The sequence below is a fragment of the Oxyura jamaicensis genome, chromosome 8, assembly GCF_011077185.1.
Source record: "Oxyura jamaicensis isolate SHBP4307 breed ruddy duck chromosome 8, BPBGC_Ojam_1.0, whole genome shotgun sequence".
NCBI lineage: Eukaryota > Metazoa > Chordata > Aves > Anseriformes > Anatidae > Oxyura > Oxyura jamaicensis.
Genome location: NC_048900.1, coordinates 4,913,624 through 4,932,671, shown reverse-complemented (window position 1 = coordinate 4,932,671; position 19,048 = coordinate 4,913,624). Strand labels below are relative to the sequence as shown.

The window sequence follows — 19,048 nt, the reverse complement described above, 5'->3', positions numbered from 1 at the left end:
CTCAGCTGGGGATTTGGCTAAAAGGGAGCTGAGTTCCCAAGTTTCTGTCACACTGGCACGGGGTTATGTCTTCCTCTCAGAAAGAGAACAGTGCTCCCTAGAGGGAAGGAAACACGAACATCCTGAAACGTGCAGGAGGTTATGGAGCTCTGCTAACTTACATCGAAATTTTAGGTGAGACAATCAGGGGGCCAAAAATGCTATGAACAGGCAGTTACAACAACATTAAAAAGCCTCATATTTCCTATCTTGTTTCTGCTCCATTACCTTTATCCTCTTATTCCAGGCTGTTTGCTTCCTCCTTCTCTTATTACCTGGCTGGGAATCAGTAATGTGCCAGAAGAGAGCAGGGCAGTACCCCAGGTGCCCGTCCCAGCACCGAGAGGTGAGGACGGAAGGAGCCTTGCTTTCGCTGGAGCACAGAGTTGCAGCAGCTCTGTGCAAACAGCATTGCTTTGGGAAGCTTGTGATGTGACTGCAGTTGGGTGCACTTCTATGGAGATGGCGAGAGGTGGATTCAAGGCAGGAGGGAAGACCTTCCACCTACCCAGCCAATGCCAAATTGCCTGTTCCAACCCCCCAGGAACCTGGTGCTAGTCAAAGTTAAAACAAGGAATCAAAGATGGACAAAACAAATGCGGTTGTGTTGGTGATTTTTTTTCCCTCCCTGAGTCTTATTACTGATAATGAACTATATTAACTTTATTTTACCTGAACTATTCACCATTGAAAGGTCATGAACGACTGAAGAAGGGCTTCCAATACAAGTGACAATACAATATCAAGTGACCTACTAGGACGTTTAACTTAGTGTGTGGCAAAAAGTTACAGTGAAGTTCAAACACAGCGCTTTGCCTCCTGCTTTCTTTTCTGCTTAAAAGGCATCTCAAGCATTATATCAGAAGAGACAGTCTAATTTAGAGAGAGATTCCAAAGGATGGAAAGTCCAGTGGTCAAGTGAAGTAGGAGTTTTTCAATTTACAACACAGTGACTTGTGGAGCTTGGTTCTTGCTTCCTCGTGCTTCAAGACACTACTCAGAAAGACACCCACGTATCGTACAATTGCTGCGACCTGTGGGGTTGCTGTTCCTGATTCTCTGACACTTCCCCTCTCATCAGCGCAGCGTGTTTCTGGTGTCCAGAAGCAGACAGGCTTTTCATCTGCTGAAATACAAATTACATTATCATGCCCAGCAAAGCTTGGACATACCACCTGCTCCATGTTTATGACTGTGGGTAGCGGGAAGCTAGCTGACGTATGTAACACATATGTGCGGTGAAAACTATTGGCCTGGTTTATGAATGCCTAATCCATATCCCAGCCTGCAGTGCTTAATTGATGTGGAAAATACACTGTTCTCTCTCCATGGCTGTATTGCTTTTCAGACCATGAATCCTCAACTAGGAAAGGTGAGACCATTCCAGAATTTTGTGTTTTGTATTTACAGATTATTTATTTTTATTTTTTGAACTGAGACTAACTGGCTTTCCATTACAAATGAGTAAATTGTCTTCTTTTATTCTTAATATGTAGATATGGATGAAACGTGAAACAAGCTTTTCAAAACGGTGGTTGGTTTTAGTTAATTTTCATTGAGGAGATGGAGTTCAGTAAATAGTGACTATAATTTCATATCATACTCTGGTGTAGTGTCCGCTCATGAAGGAAGCAGAAAAGCTGTGTTCTCATTTGGCTTTTGCAGTTATTTCCCGCTCTTTCTACTGTGTCACCATAATGCTGTCGGATAGTCTCCCTGTTGCTATTTCTTGTAGTTAGTGAACATGAAAAGTATTGTTATGCTAATGATTCTTCCACCAAATTTTCCCTGAAGATTACAGTTGCAAATGGTGCCCTCCTGCTGCCTTCCTCTATGAATGAATCACACCTCTAAAATGGGTGCCACTCTCCCGCTCTAGCCACCTAACCCACCCTAAGGTATTTCTCAAGGGAATGGTGTAGTAATTATGCACTTCATTCATTTCCATAAAAATTCCACTTGTTTAAAGAAACGTGATTAGTACCTCTTACTTAAATGGCAAGAACTCTCACAAGATGCTGTGCAAATGGAATTGTATATAAAAACATGTCAAAAAATGATAATCGTATCAAAAATCAGCTCTGAGTGAATAGAAATGATGAGATGAGGAAATGATGCATGCAATGAACCTTGAGTCTCAGGGGAGATGTCAGTGTTGCACAGAAAACATGGGCTGTCAGACTGGTTTTAATCTTAACCCCTGTGCCCGTAACTGGAGTCTGAGACACCTTAAAACCAGAATGACTTACAAAGGCAGGATTTGCCTTTGCAAGATCCAGGATGCAGCCTCTCTTCTACGTGCCATTCGTCTCCTCAGGCATTTCCTACAATGGCCTCCTGGGCCATCTTCTGTCCTGTATCTGTTAGTTTCCTACCCTGGTGGTACTATTTCTGCCCATTTGCAGTAGCATCATGTCCTTTGTTGTGTAGGGTGAGTTACTCTGGACCAAATTTTAGACCTTATTTTGGCAACAGACCATGGAGGTGTGAAGTGAACCAGGGTGTCCTTGCTGGAACGTGGGTGTAATCCCTACCTGTTACAGGAGTAGGGCTTGCTATCCTGGCAGCCAGCTTGACAGGCCTAGTCTGTATTTCTGCAGAGAGAGAATAGACAGAGACATTTTTCTTATCCATAGAGAGAAAACTTGTTTATTTAGTCTACTATATTTGAACACATTTATATCTTTTTTTTTTTTTTCTGGTATTTTTTAAATGGAGTTTCTGCTGTGTGACAGCCATCTTCAAACTGTCTGTTGCATCCGGCCTATTATCTGTAAAGCTACGAATTATGAAACAATTCCCAGGGATTTGTAGACTTCTGAAAACTGAATCCCACTGTAGAAACTTGGTGAATTAAATTGCCCCAGTGCCTGTGGTTCTGTGAGTTTGTAAGCCTTCGTTCTATGCAGAAAAAAAATGACACATTAAGTAAAGAGAAATTCTGCAAGCTGAAGCCAGCAGAGATTCTGCTGTGCTTTACCTACCATTCTTCAAAAGATGTTTGATCCTTAGATAAAACATTTGTTAATACTTTAAAGATTTCAACTTAAGAACTTTACAGATTTTCTCTTTTTCTATGGTAGAAGACTAATAATATGTGATAATTTTACTTAAGTATTAAATTCCTTTCAGTATCTGGAGCTAACTATTCACCTTGGGCATTCAGGAACAACAGCGTAACACAGGAATGGGGAATCAGGAAGTGAAAGGAGGAAATAGGGGTGGGGGAAATGAGATGGAGGCTTAGCATCGTTTCAGGGATTGGATTTCACTCTGAGGTCTCTTACTCTCTTCTAGCAACATGAAAAAGATAATCTTTTTATGTCATTGATAGGCAAATTGTGGGAAATGCTGAATGCAAGTCACAGAAACTAATTAGAAAAAGAATTAAAAGAGGAACATCTCCTTTCAGAAACAAAATCGTGTTATTTGGATAAACTAAGGTTCTGAGAGTTGTATTCCCTCTCTCTCATCTTTATTTTTTAAAATTTGTTTGCAGGAAATGAAGCAAAGCAGAGCAAACATAAAGGAGTGGCAGGGTGTTAATTGAGACCCGATAATTAAAGTGAAAAATAGTCAAGGAACAGATAACCTTCCAGCTTTCAGCGTGAAAATCATGATGGGTACCACCTATGGACTCTCAGTGCTGTTGTGATAACCCTAGGAAGCCACCAGCGAGAGCCTGAGTGACACACGACTCTGTGCCCAAGAATAAACATTAGCAGGTGGGGAGTTTCATAAAACTGATTTTTTTTTTTTAATTGATTGTTTTCTCTTTTCCTTCTCTATCTTGGTGCCGGCACTGTTGATGGGTATGAAATGGCAAGGATGTACTCCCTTGGCTATAAAAAGCGTGGCTGAGCAAGTGGCGGTTGCAGGGTAATGGCAGACCGCCTTGTTTCAGCCTCAGCTGAGGGCTGCAAGATTAAATAGATTAAATGAAAATAGATGCAAACTAATTGAATTCAGAGGTATAAGAGATGAAATCAGAGCAGCCCAAGACTAGGACTGCTATTTTACTTTCTGGCAGCTTTCTCTTTGGATTGCCAGAGCGAGGAGCTCGTTTAGTCAGCTAGGAATAAAAATAAAACAAAGAACACACACTGTAAGACAAAGAGCCACTATCCTTTAATTACAACAAGACTAGGTTTGCAAAAGATGTACAGTATCTTAGAAAATTAATAGTTTGAGAACCATCTTTGACTGAAGTTGCTCGATTTTCTCTATTTTTTTTTGTTTTCAGTAAGATGACTTGGAGTTTGAGTGTGTAACTGCTGTCCAGATTGATGGTAAGAATCTCTTCTATGAAGTTAAAATGTTCAGAAGCGTATTGAAGTCTGTGAGACATTTTGACTGGGACCCACTCTGGATTCTGTTGTAGGCTCAAAGAGAGGTGGTGGCTAAACTTACCACACCTCCATTCCTTCCAGTAAGTGTGTTTTATGGAAGGACCTAAATTTAGGAACTGATGAGTTTTATTTCCAGACAACGTAGAGAGAGTACTAAACCTAAGGGACGGTATAGAAAATAAAACAGACATGAAAGTGAGAAGAGTTTAACAGGGAGAAGGCAAGTTTTAAAATGAACAGAGCAAATTGAGAGCAAAGCTGTAGGTATGTGTTGTGTTTTTCTAGGCCCTGGATTTAAAAGAACCGTGAACTTGAAGCAGAGGATGAAGGGTTTTATTTGAATATGAATGTCTGGCAGGGTCTGAGCAGCATGAAAGGGATAATTTTAGCTGCAGCTTTTTGAATATGCTGGTTGGTTACAAGCTGAGATATAAGTAGGCTAGACAGACTATAGCTAAGATCAAGGATGAGGGAAAAAAGACATGAAAGATGGGTGAAATTCACCTATGTGCAAAAAAGTCTGGCAGAAGCATGTATGGCTTTCAGTAATCCTACATCCTATTTTGTAAATTTAATTGGCATGTTGGGTTTTATGTTGGCAAACAGAAATTTCACTCGGGCAGTCAGGATATATTTTATGCTTTGTGTTTATATGCATAGTACACTGAGGGTTTGGGGGAAGGTCTGGAGTAGAGGGAAGGTTACCAGGTTATGGATTCTGCTTGGATATTTGGCCAATGGAGGGTGGTGACTTGGAGTAACAATGAACTTCAGCAATCAGTATGTGTAGTCAGAGGTAATGGTAGGGTTTCCAAGAAAAAGCTAAAATACATCCAACATTGGATCTGGATAATGATAGACTTACAGCAAAGACCTTGAAAGACTTTTTTGGAGTTAATCCCTGCTTGTGCTATAGAAGTAAAAAGTCAAAGCAAATATAATGATTAGTGAACTAATCAAAACAGTAAGAAAAGTGCCCAGCACTTTTTTCTCTTGCTTTGTAACAAATGCTTTTGAATTTTGCGGTGATGAATGCTACTAGGAGAAAATACCATACAATGAAAGAGTTTAGCAGGCGTAGGTGACCATCGGAAAAGGAAGTACACTGCAAATGGTTGAAGTAATGTTTCCAGCCAAACCATTTGACAGATGAGATACTTCTCTCTACCACTTCAAAATTCTCTCTCTGTCAGAGCCACTTCATTCCTCATTAGACATAAATTTAGATTATTATTATTATTATTTTTTTTAATAAGTCATTTGTATTCTTCCAAATCTTTCTTTCATAGAGGAAAACTTTAACTTTTGGCACTGGCTCTGCAAGAGGCAGGAATAAGCTCCAAATCACTCTTTCCAACTTTATTTAGACCATTTGCAAGTTTAACAGTTAATATAATACTTCCAGAATTTAAGGCCTTACTTTGCACGCGACAGAATCTATAAAATCCCATCAGAACCTTTACCTGACTTTGTCATAGAATTATTCTCATTCTATTAACCAAGTAACCAATCAAAATGTTTTTTTTTTTTAGTTTGTTCATTTTTTGGTGGAGACTCCCTCAAAAATCAGAATCTGAGTTCATTTGTTGTGTAATGCAAGAAAATTGACATCAAGACTGTATTCTCTTCTTTTTAGTACGTTCCCTTTAAATATTGCTGACTGAAATCTGATGTTTTTCCAAACTCTTCAGTGTTCCAGCCTGTGTTTTCACTTTATTTCATGAAGTATTTCAAAATTGAAAATACAGAGTATTTCTGTACTTGGAATATTACTTTATTAGCTAGTATGCCATAAACTCATCACATGTTTCTGGTTTGATCTATAGCCTGAAAATGACGAGTAAAGCGTAGTCACATATTTCATTCTAAAAGTGGAGATATGTTTTCAGTATAAATTAAATGAATGGGATGAGTGTGTTGAATCAGCAGTCCCATTAGAACTTATCTCCAAGGAATAAGCTTGGAACTCAGTAGAATAGTGTTATGTCTTTCCTCACTAAAAATAATGAAATCTGATCTGAAACTTTCAGCTAAAATTAAATTTCAGTAAATAGTCAGGGAGCAGAAAATGTGTCTAACTTGCAGCTTATCTCCCCCTGTAGTATTTCAAACAACACAAATAACACCTCTCATTCATAAATCTGCTGCTTGTTTGGGTCAGAATTTTGAACATCTTTCACAGATGAACAAATATGTGAGCTATTTTGAAATCTGAAAATCTGTTTGAAAGTTCCATAAATAGGAACAATTGAATACTAAACGGTAACAAAAATCTGGAAGGATTGCATGTGCCAAACACTTACGAATCTGTCCCTCAAAGTATAAAAGTAAAGCTTTATCAAAGCAAAAATATTTTAAAAGTATGGAGAAAGCTTCCCCACTACCACCCCTTAACATTTTTGCTGTCTTCTAGTCCAGCTCACCCAAGACCACAAGCAAATCAGAGCATCATTTCTTGAAACTGATCTTTGTACTGCATGCTTCGCTGGGGTACTATCATGTCTTACAGTCAACAAGTAGTGAAGCTCACCGCATCTCAAATGACTATGTAAACTGTATCATCACAGCCTCGGAGAACTGAAGGGACTGCATATGGATGCAGGGTATAGATTTCTTTGGGGTTGAGGTGGCTGCTACTTCCCTGGTTTGAAGTGGGAAGCAATTAATTTTCTTGTACTTTTTCTGTTATTCTCACTAGAAGATATTCAGCTAGACAATATATGTTTTCATATATATATATATTTTTGGAGTCCTAAACACATGCAGCTCTGATTGCTATTTAGAATTATTACTCAGTTTTTAGCTTTCTTTGAGCCTCTGCAGTACATTCAATGGCATTCATTTTCTGGATACTATAAAAGCTCTCTATGCCTAACATACCATAATTTGCTCATGGTATTTCCATTAAGAAGCATACTGTCTCTTACAAGACATGCATTCAGTATAGCATATTTTCTGTGGAAAAAAATGGTTCCTTTGATTTTCATTGTTATTTTTTTTAACACACACTTTCTTTGTCTGTGATTTGTCTGTGTCCTTTAAAAAAAAAAAAAAAGATGACTTTTTGGGGTTACTTTATATTTGCACTTAAAATTGAACTAACACTGGTGAAAGCTGAAAGTAGAAGATACTCTTTTTTGTTGACAAGATTATCAGTCAGTACTTCTGAGATCTGTCAGTCTGCTGCTGAGGAAGAAAAGTTGTAAGTATTAGGGACTGGTATATTTGTGTCTGTATATCACCACTGTGATATACATTGTGATATCACCATTGTGATATGAGGGCATTAATTGTCCTTTGGGACTCTACAGGACAAAGACTACAAGAACACTGGAAAATAGAAAAACTATCAGAAAGGGCTTTCTACTGATTCATCTAATGAATACAAACAAACGCATGAACTTAGCTTTTGTGTCTTTGGCCAGCACAAAAAATAAATAAATAAAACTATTTTGCAATGTACAAGAGTTGCAACTCCTGGGCTATGTGCATCAGAGAACAAGTAATGCTTCTAAAAAGATGACAGCCTCAGACATGCTTCAGAATGGGGTTAATCATTCCATTCCAGAGAAGACTGAAATGTTGCTGGAAACAGCTGCTCAGGTGAACAGTGTCTGAAAACTATTTTGTAGGGTAACTCCATGAAACTGATGAGACCTCCTGTGGGAGCAATAAATTCTCAGCATTTGACAAAAGTAAAACCACGTATCTTCCTTACATGCTTTCTTTTGGTTTTATGGCAGTACCTCCAAATAAGATATCACCTCATAAACCCTGAATTTTCTTTTTTTTTTTTTTTGGCCATCTTTCAATCAAATTGAAAAATCCCTAAAAACGGGATGGACAAAGGTTTACTTTTATGATTATAATAAATAGGACGAGTCCCTTGTGTTATGCAAATAACTGTGGAAAAGAGGTAGATACAACACAACAAAGCTATTTTCTTTTAGTGGTGTGGTTCCAATCTTTAAGTTCAAGAAGGAACAATAGGGTAAACTGTAATAATTGCATATCTTGAAATAATGTTGAGAGATGAATTGTAGTCATACAGACATTCCGGTTGGTAAAAGGCAATAAAGCTGGGAGATGCACAAGCCATTGCTTACCAGCTAGGAGTGTTTTCTTTACCTGATAACTCCAGGATATTTGTTTGTAGTAAGAAAATCTTTGAGATTTTCAGAATAGCTTTAAACTACTCTGAGTGGAAATAGAAATTTTGACCTACTTCATAGGTATCTTCTGAGCGATTTTTCTTTTCTTTCCGTACTGAATTGAGAAGAGCTATGTATTCATTCAGAACTATTCTTAAGAAAAAACAAACAAACAAACAAACAAAAACACAACAACTAGATTTTCTTGATATAAGATTTTTAGATAAAATATGCTATTTAACAGCTTATTTCTTGTCTGACAAATTCCAGTGTGTATAACATGGGGCTGGAGATACCTGGTAAATATGTTCTATGCTCTATATGTTCTATGATGACAAATTTTATTGATACAGATTGCAGTGATCGGTGTTCCTCTGTATTTTTTAAAAGCAAGGTGGACTTCTAAGCACTACGCTGTCTCCTAGGACTCTGAATATATTTGTTTTCTGAGTAATTATGTTGGCTTTTGGCAGTAAGACCGGGGATGCTCCCTTATATAACAAGGAAGTAACTTGTCATGCACTTAGTCCATTTCCACATCCCAACTAATAAAATAGAGTTGAAATATAAATATATATTGTTCTATTTTTACAATTAAATATGAAAAAATCAAATAAACTAATCAAGGCAGAGCAAAACTTCCAATTATCTAACACAATAATCATTACATTGTTTTTATTTTTAAAAGTATAATTTTCTTGTCTCTGCTTAGAAAAGAAAAGCTGAAAGTGGAGGGTGTTTGAAGAGAAGAGGTGGGCAGAGGGCAGGACAATAAGTCTGTTATTAGTCAGATTTGACAGCAATTCCCTGTACGTGGGTTTGGAGTCTGTCAAGTGTCCTAGACAGCTTTTAGAAACTGTAAGTAATTTTAAAGGAGGAATTAAGCCACTGCTTACCAGCATGAAATAAGGATGCTTTGCTTTAGATGCACATTGGTATATGATTGTGGAGTTGTGTATTTTGTATGTGTGCTTTCTTTGAGGTATGGAGATATTCAACTGACCCTAAGAAAAGTCCATGCTACAGCCTGCCAGGAGGTTTTACCGTTACACTCTTCATTTTGTGATTAGCCATCATAGATTTTAGTAGAAGGAAGCTTCTACTAAGCTTCTACATTCATGCAGCCTAGTTTAGATTTCACATAGTTGTCACTTTTAGATGACAAGTGTTAAGATATTACAGAGATGGGTAGTAGCATAAATCCTCTGGCAGTCATTAGCCTGGTGTACTTTTAGAGTATACTGTATACTTTTATATATAGTGTACTTTTGTAACTCTCCTCTTATTAATATTCAGCAAAAAGAAAAATAGACCAGCATGATCTCTAAATAAAATAAAGCGGATGACTTAGTCTAAGGATCTTTCATCACTATTTTAATAGCTTGAGATTCTATGCAAGATGGCTGGATCTTGTACTGTAAGATGTGGGTAGTTATGTCTGGGGAAACAAAGAATATTTCATCTCTTAAATCTGCTCAGCTTTAGTTACCAAACAAGAGCTTTGCAACTGTTTTGTTTGATAGTTCCATAAAGTTAGTGGCTTTCCAGCTTTGTTGTGGAATGAATTTCAGGAGATCTGACTGCATGCATTGTTCTTTTTCAAGAGACTAGGTTTTAATTCTGCAAATGTCCTGTGACATTACTATCTTTCAGCATCCTTGTCATTAAACTGTGGCAGGAAGAGAAGGAATAGGAAAGAAACACAAAGGGCAACTGCGATCTGAAGATTTCCCTGGGGAAGATGAGCAAGGTACTATTTGGGCTGCTGGAGGGTGAAATCAGAGGTATGTCTCTGTTTTAAACATGTTGGGAATGATTTAATTCCATCATCATCAGCCAGATGGAAAACATGCTGACAGGCTTTGAACTACCACTGGCAGAATCAAAGGGCATTGGGGTCGCAGTGCGATTAGTTGGCACAACAAGGGCACCTTTGATAACTAGCTGTGTTTGGTAGTTTAGTGCATTAATTGGTGTGAAGGATGCTTTGGTATTGGCATTATGGTGTATATATGTGTATATATGTATATAAACATGGCTTTCTGCTGGAATGCTGTTTTTAGTATTGCATGTCAGGGCTGCCCTTTTTAGTACAGTATTTTAGGGTCACATTATGTTGTGCAACTATCCAGATGGGTGGAACTACACAGAGAATTATTTGTCTTTTAATGCATAAAGGAAAGTGTATCACAAAAATTACTAAATTCATGGTGTGTTCTGCAGTGATCCAATACTGTGTACTACCACCTTGATATTTTTGTGAAGGAGATGGTTTGTTTTTTTCTGATGATACTTCAGATGTTCTTGTTATTTTGTGGACTTTCTTTTTGAGCTGCCCTAATACTAAGCTCTTTTACCTTTTCCTTGGTCTATAGACACTCCAGGGAATATTCAGTTTCACAACAATGCATATGCTTCCCTAGCTGTACAGAGGAAGAAGCTGTGCATTATGATCTCTTTTCCAAAGTCTGTGTGTTTGATCATGTAACCAGGTCAAAGTGTTCTTCACACACACTTTTATGGTGTTATGTCCACGACCTAATATGCCCTAGAAGAGAGAAGCAGGTGGTTAACCATTTAGTAGCTCTCTGTGTATATGTAGCAAGAGATTACAGTCAGTCACTGTATTATTAAAACGGTCTCAACTGATCATTCAGGTATTTTATTTGTGCATGAAAACACAATTGGAACATTTGTAGCTATCCTTCCCCAGACATCCTCCTCGGGTCTCACTTCTGGCAGAGAGAAGGGTTTCAGCCCTTGGGCTTAGGGCAGTGATATTTCTAGCCAATTTATCCCACCTTTCCTTATAGAAAGATGGTTCAACCATTTTGACACCATTGTTAGTTTGCATAACTAATCCTTTAATCCTATTCATAGTTTCTGTTAGAGGGTGAGGTCCTGATAATCTCTTTGGGCAAATTTACTTTCCTTTTATTCTCTCAGCTGGTGTTCAGGCCTTGCTGAGTGGTTGCTAGCCATAAAAATATAGTAAATTTCTAGCTAATTACAGGGCACTAATTGAAGGACTTTTCACTTCAGATTTTACTTTTTCTGTCATTCAATGTGAACTCAACAAGTCATTCTGCATGGATTCATTGTGCCTTGTCCCATAAACCATAAACTTATGACTCTAATTAGAGTGGAGTCCATAACTTTAAAAAAGGCTTGGAAAAGTCTTCACAGAGAGAAAGCCAAGTATCAGAACTGCAGGGTTGTAGAAGAGGCCATGTTTATATATCATATTACTACTCTGTTGACATTAGATCCAATTTAAGTAAAAGTGCCCTGCTTCTTAGAGAACTTAGTATCTTCTTAGCTGCTTTATATTCTGAATCTTGAAATTATCTGACTTTAAAAATAACGTAATAGAAGAAAAGTTGTCTTTGCTTTGATTATTTGTAACAATATCAGATCATAACTTGGAAATGTTGCCATATGCATTGTTCAATCAACACCGTTAAGGGAGGAAGATGAGTAAATGGTTGAATGGGATAAAGGTTCATACCAGGTCTGTCAATAACTGAGTAATTGCAGCCTCAGGGGCTGTGATGTTCCTTTAGCAAAAGTCTACTGTAATCTTCTGAGAGGCAATTTGGAGAAGCAGTTATTTTTATTTTTTATTTATTTATTTATTTTCCCAAAATGTGGCTCTTCATTAAAAATACTTTAATTCAACAAGACCTTATCTTTCTGAGGCAGCCATTGTCTTAGCAGGTTCTAAGAGGAAGGACTGAGCCTTAAAAGTAACAGTTTAAGGAGTGAGCAACTCTGCTGAATAATGTGCTGCCTGCAGATATCCTACTGAAGAGCAGAAATTTCACAGAAGGAAGAAGGAAACGTTTTCCATGGCAAACAGAGACTTTGCACTAGGAAGCTAGAAGTTCTGTCTCCCTGACAGACAAGCAAGGAGCCCCTTATCTGTGTCCTTTTCTGCCAGGAGGGACAAGACCTCTCCCAACAGGCAGGGGCTGGCCACTGGAACACATGCTCTGTTTTCCAGCAAATGCATTGTAAAACTTCAAGCTTTGCTCTATTCTCTTTTTCAAGCATGCAGGCTATTGGCAGTATTACATTTATTGTAATTTTGTTGTCTTGGCAAAGAACTCTAAAGTGTTTGCATGCCTCAGTGGACAAGTGATAGACTAAATGATATGTAGCAACCGTAAATATTTCTTTCTGCACTGCAGTCATGTTTCATAGGTAGCATGCTGGAAAAAGAGATGAGTGTTTGAATCTACTCTGGTAGATCAGTGCTGATACACTGTTCTTGAGGCAGGCAGCTCATACCTGTAGTACAGGAAGCCAGGGGAAGGCCTGGCAGGTTTTGCATGACCATTCACCCAAGGGAGATTTTCCATTGCCTGGAAAAAATAGCCTAAGCTATAACTATGATGGCAGAGGATTTCATTGACAGGAGCTATGTTTGGATGTGCTAAGAGTGCCTGGCTGTGCTCCCCACTCCTCTCACTCCAAGCTGTTGACAGCTCAGCTTCAGGTGATCTAATAAAATGATGTTGCAACGATGGTGTGGAAGTCTCTTGCACTTTTGAAGTAACTGGGATCCAAAGATGCTAAGTCAGCACAGCATCCTGAACCTCTTAAACTGAACGCACTCTGAAATCACTGTGAGCTTTCTGGATATCATTAGCAGGCATAAGAAAAAGAAATCAGAAAATATATTTTGGAAAAGCCATACACCTGCTGAAACACGTTCTATATGTGCCTGGAGCAGTACATTCCCCATCTGTAAAACTTATCTTATTAGAACAAACAGCTGGTTAATGGAGACAGAAATGTATTTTTCCAAATGGGCGCTAATGCACATGAAAAAAGGCATTGGTTTATTAAGAACAAAACTACCTGTTTCTCTAGACATTTGTGTACATTGCTATGGCATCAGAGGAACTTAGAGAGAAGCAAGTAAATATGTAATGCTGCTGAGCTATGAAAAATAATTGATATATATACTTTGGAAAGCTATGAAGAGTTATCTCAAAACTACATAAAAAGTTTGATCTTCACGTACCTTTTTCTAATATCTTTTTTTATTCTGATTTCAGATTATGGTTTATAAAATCTTAAGGCAATTTGACAACAAAAATAATGCAGACGAGGAAACTGGAACTGTCAAAGTGCATTGCCCCTGGCATAGAAAAGACCATAAAACACTAATACATTGCAACTGATTTCACAGTGAAGGTCACACTGAAAGCCCCAAAGTAGCAGTTATTTTAATAATGGGGATCTCCCTCATCTGGGTTGGGACTACTGGGCACCAAAGAAAGTCTGACAAAGGAGATGAGGTTGCATTCTCCATGCTTGGAGAAAGGCTCCCTCTTTTCCATTCCTGTCTCATGGATCAGACACCAGCTGAGCACATAGCAACTCAATAACTTTGCATGGATGAGTGTAGTGTTGTAGAACTATAAAAGTATCCCAAGAATGTTGCAAAATGTAATTTCTGATTTATTTTTTTTTCCTTTTTTGGGAGGGGGGTCAAATTGTTAAAAATATATGTATATTCTGTAGTAATATGGTCAACCATACTATCAAGTTACTATGATGTCATCACTTAAAATACTCAGTTCTTGTGCAACACATGGAAGAGGAATTATTGTCCCCTCAGGAGTTCATTCAAATTGGTTGTTGGGTGAGAAAGCATGTACTTATAACACACAGAAGAGGCTTCTGAAACTTTGAGGACTTCAGTCTCTGGCATCTTTGGGTAACAGCAGATGGAGATCAGATACAGTGGAGAGAACTTTGTTGTTAATTACCTAAATTTCATTAAATTCACCTTTAACCAAATTAAACATTCTCTTGACTTCATCCACAGGCAAAAACATATCACATTCTGGGCTAGCCCTATTTCATAACTGCCACAGGTCTGGCATTGAAGGCAATGCATGGATTAGGGGTGGGAATATTTTCTGCTTGTGCATCAGGCCTTATCCTTGATTTTAAACATGTACAGCCTGTGATGTTGCATGTAAGACATGACAGCTCCACTGGGATGCTGCTGAGGAGGTGGGACAGTGAGTACCCCACAGTGTTGCCTGGGGACAACTCACCGTGGTGTGGTCAGTCTGTGCTATATTCTTTCAGGTTTTTATTTCAAGTCATGGAGACAAACGGAAGATTGCAGTTTCAGAATATGAAACGTCCTTTGTAAGGGGACAATGCAGATCTAAACACTGTCTACAGAGACACCTAGATACTTCAGGGGAGTGGGGAGAGAATAACTGCTTAATTATAGACACTAATAAACACATCAGCAGGGGAACATGGAATTCACTGCAGAGAAGTGTCACTACAATACAATCTACATACATTAATTGCTAGGTAATACTTTGAAATTATGCAGAAGCACTAAACAAAACACAAACATGTTGTAGCCTTTTAACGAGAAATTCAAGACCTACGACACCTCATGGAAAATTCTGACAAACACTATTTAGAAGTGATTTTGCCTCTATGCTGTATTTTTTTATTATTATTTTTTATTTTTATTGTTAGGACTACTTTAATGGAACTGCAGCCTTAGTTCTCTGGTGTCCTCTTTTCAGAAGAACACGTATAAATTTATGCACAGACAATCCAAAATGCATGTGAGAGCTGTGATTGCTCAGGTAAGCTGTTATATATGTTGATTTTCAGAACTTTTAGTGAAGAGGTGATGTATTTAAATTTTATATGCATTATCTGTTCTCTGCAGTTTTCCCCTCTCTGATGATAATCTTCTCAACTATACTTATGCTATATCCTAAGCACAAACATTGTGTGTCCTAATAGACACAACGTCATTAGCACTAAGCAACATTTCCACCAGTTTAAGCTTCTGGATGTTTCTCAGATCTCATCTGAAGAACATATGGAAATCATCCTACAACTAGCTATGTTTTTTGGATGTGAATTTCTACTGAAATTGAAGTTCTCTGTTTGAAACTTGGCAGGGGGTGGAGTGGGGAGTTTAAGGAGAAACAGAATATAATAAAACATAAGGAAAGACACTTATCAAAAATCTGTGTGATCTGGCTTCTGTGTTTCCCTGTTCTAATTCAGCTTTATTATTATTATTATTATTATTATTTATTGCAGCAAATTCTTTAACTGGCTATTTCTTGTCCTTTTAGTTGCCCTCACTAGCGTTGTGTGCATCAATAGGGTGTCGTCTCCAAAACCCATTAACGTGGTTGTAGACTGGATGCAGTCCAATCATGTTAATCACCATTATTCTTCAAGATTGTCAGACTACTCAAGTCATCTATATGTGAATTTCACGTCTGAGAATTGATGTGTTCCTTATTTGTACCATGTTCCTTGCTAGAAACTACAATACACTTAGCTTAAAAATCTGCTATAAAAAATTAATAAAAAAATCTCTTTAATACTGGCAAAGACTCACCTGCTACTTGCTTATAAGCTGAAATTAGAATTAGAGTGTCGTCTGCACCTTTCTTATCAAGATGATAGTAAATTCAAAAGAACATCAACGTCTTGCTATACTATGTCACCTCTTTGACTCTAACACGTGCATATTAAAGAGAAACATCACCTTTTTTTTGATGTGATCGCATCAGAAGAAAAGATATAGTATGATTGATGCCAGTGGGGTTTGACAAATAGCAACTCTACAGAAATTATACAAAAATTTCCTTCCATATTTCCTCTCAACTGTTCTGCCACTTTGATGAAATGATAATCTCTCTAATCCATTTCTCCAGCTAGAAAAGTATTTCAGAAACATACCCTTCCCTGCAGTTATTACTATGACAGAACATTTATTATCCAGTAAATGAGGTATCATACCCTCGGATAATTCTCAAAAAAAAAAAATAAAAAAGGTAGGAATAACTGCCCTCTATTGGGCATATTAATGATCAATTGAAATATCAAAAAGTGTTTTGTATATTCTGTATAAGACAATGCAGACTATTTCACTGATCAATATCCATTGCGGAAATATTTCAAATCTTGTAGGGACGAAATTCTGCATTGTGCTGAGGGGTGGCTTGACATGCCACTTATGCCCTAAACCATCAAGGTTATGGATTGTGGAGCTGTGAATTACCATTTTCATGTGCCTGAGTCCTGGTCAGTTTTGCCTTGAAAAATGTCTTAATGCACCAAATGATTGTGGCTTCTTGACTGAGTGTTCCAGGGCCCTTGCAGAAACACAGCTGAAAAGAAATGTGATGCAAAAATCACCAGCAGGCTTTATAGAAAGTCAGCCATTGTTTAGCTGTTTGCTTTATTTTTAAAAAGATGATTAAAAGGGCTAAGAACATATGGGAACTCTAAACCCACCAGAATACTTTAAATGTCTTTTTTGGTTTTGTTTAGTCAGCTTAAAAAGATGCAGGTAGATACTCAAAAGATACTCAAGGTATTCATCAGAGAACAGAGAAAATAGTTAATTTTCTTTTAGTTTTGAACTTTTTTTTTTTTTTTTAATAAAATTGCTTAAGAGTAAGGTAAGAAAATACTTGCTGAGTGGTGTGGGTTGTTTGCCGGTCTTTAATCTCATTTTATTTTACATGTACCTGATATATATATATGTGTGTGTCTGTATTTATATGTCTGTGTGTGATTGACTTTGACCAATTTCTTTAGTGGTTTCCTTAGACCATTATTTCCTTAGACTATTATTTTATTATAGCCACATTATTTCTATCTTCTGCAAGTAGCTGCAGAACTTTCTAGCATTTGTGACACTGTAACTAAGGCAACCTTAGCGGATTAGTGTTCTAAGAGAAGTTATTAAGCAGAGTTGACTATCACCTTGAAAGAAGAATGTTTGAATAGTAATGATTCTTAAAAGTCATTTTAGTAGATTCCCTTTCTTGCTGTGGAGGATCTTTAAAAAACAAATTTCAGACCAATACAAAAATGTTTTGTTAAAAATACAAAAAGAGAAGATAATACAGAATGTAAGTTAATACAAGAAAGAGTAATTTATTTATATTTACATTTTGCTGTTGCCTTTTCTCTCTGAGTGCTAAACAAAACAGCTATTTCTTTGCTTGCTTCTTTAGCTGAGGCAATAGTTTACATGACTATTTATATTTTGCATTCCTATTAAGAATTTAATGTTGCCTCAGCCAGTAGGAACTATCTTGCTTTTCATGCTAGCAAATATTTAACACTTTTACAGGATTATTCTGTATATACTATGGCTGGAAGCAAGACCTGTTCCTGAGGAAGTGTTTTATTCAGGAAACTTTGCACAACTTGAGCTTTTTCCAGGTAAAGAATTTGCTTCCATGATTCCTAAATCCTGCTTTCTGTGCTAAATGTTACCTGTATATATACAGTAAGTGACCTAAGACAAGCCTGCTGAGTCAAAAGTGCTATATCCTAATGCCATTTTTGAGAATGGAAGAAAACCTAAAAAAGCAGTCAGGATTGGATCAGGCTTAGCTGGTAACACCAAGAATAGATCTTTTATGTGAGTACTTTTTATTTAGTGGAAAAAAATTATCTCAAATCCAAATAGTTACCATAGTAACTTATGTTATGGTATATTATTTATGGACATATTGCAACATACTATACATAATGCCTTACTTTTTTCAGAATGTATGTTCATGCAACATTTCCATGGCTGAGTGAAAATGCCAGTTCTTTTTATTTGCAGCAAGCTTACATATCTCTCCACTCAAACAAACAAACAAACAAAAAAAAAACAACAAAACCAAAAACAGAATGATGCACTTGAAAAAAAATCATGTTACTTTTTATTTTTTTCAGATAACCCGTGTAAAGTGGTAAAGTAGTACTATTAATTTCTTTTTTTTCTCACCCTGCCATCTTGGGCGGGTGAGGTGGGGGAATGGCTTTGCAGTCACAAGTAATATATTCCTGATCTGCTGATAGAAGGAAAGAGCTCTTCATTAAGAATAGAAAAGAAAAGGAAAACAACAACAATGACAAAAACAAGCAAACATACAAAAAACAAAACAAAACAAAAAACAAGCACAAATGGAACCTCTAAAAAGAAACCAAATAAGAGTATCAGATGACTGGCTCTACCATAGCTTTTCATGTTGAAAATATCACAGTGCAGTATTTAAATACATACTTTTTAATAGTGTTACTTATGCAGTGAACATACAAATTTGCCTACAAAAGGCAGACTAATTTGTTACCCTGTGTTTATGAATTTACAAACTCATTTTAGTCTTCAAGGCTTATCTTCAGACATGTATTTACTAAAATAGCTGTGCGCTTGGTAGAAGTGACTTTCTTTTCTTGCTATTCACATTTTGAGCTATAGAGACCAACTGGATACCCAACTGTTTTAAGAAAAAATAAAATAATGAAACTTGGTTACCTGGCTTTGAAAACACCCACCAGGGACAAAACTAGGTTTTCTGTTCTTTTCCTTTTTTACAGAAATATTGTTTTATAAAACATTAAGATAGCTGTTAATAGCATTCATCTGAATGCAGTTATATTGAATCGAAGGGAACAGCATAAGAAACTGTAAATTTGGTTCTGAAATAA

General features: G+C 37.1%; 1 long non-coding RNA gene across 2 annotated transcripts in view; it reads left to right on the top strand.

Annotated features, from left to right (window-relative positions):
- The window catches only part of LOC118170569, a 129,268-nt gene that overhangs the window by 93,713 nt on the left and 16,507 nt on the right, over positions 1–19,048 (top strand). Inside the window, exons 6-7 of one of the 2 annotated variants that reach the window (XR_004752780.1) lie at positions 15,059–15,171; positions 17,697–17,788. This is a non-coding gene — a long non-coding RNA (uncharacterized LOC118170569). Of the gene's footprint in view, positions 1–15,058; positions 15,172–15,675; positions 15,854–17,696; positions 17,789–19,048 lie in introns of those variants that run through there. The other variant, XR_004752781.1, reaches the window with a different exon arrangement.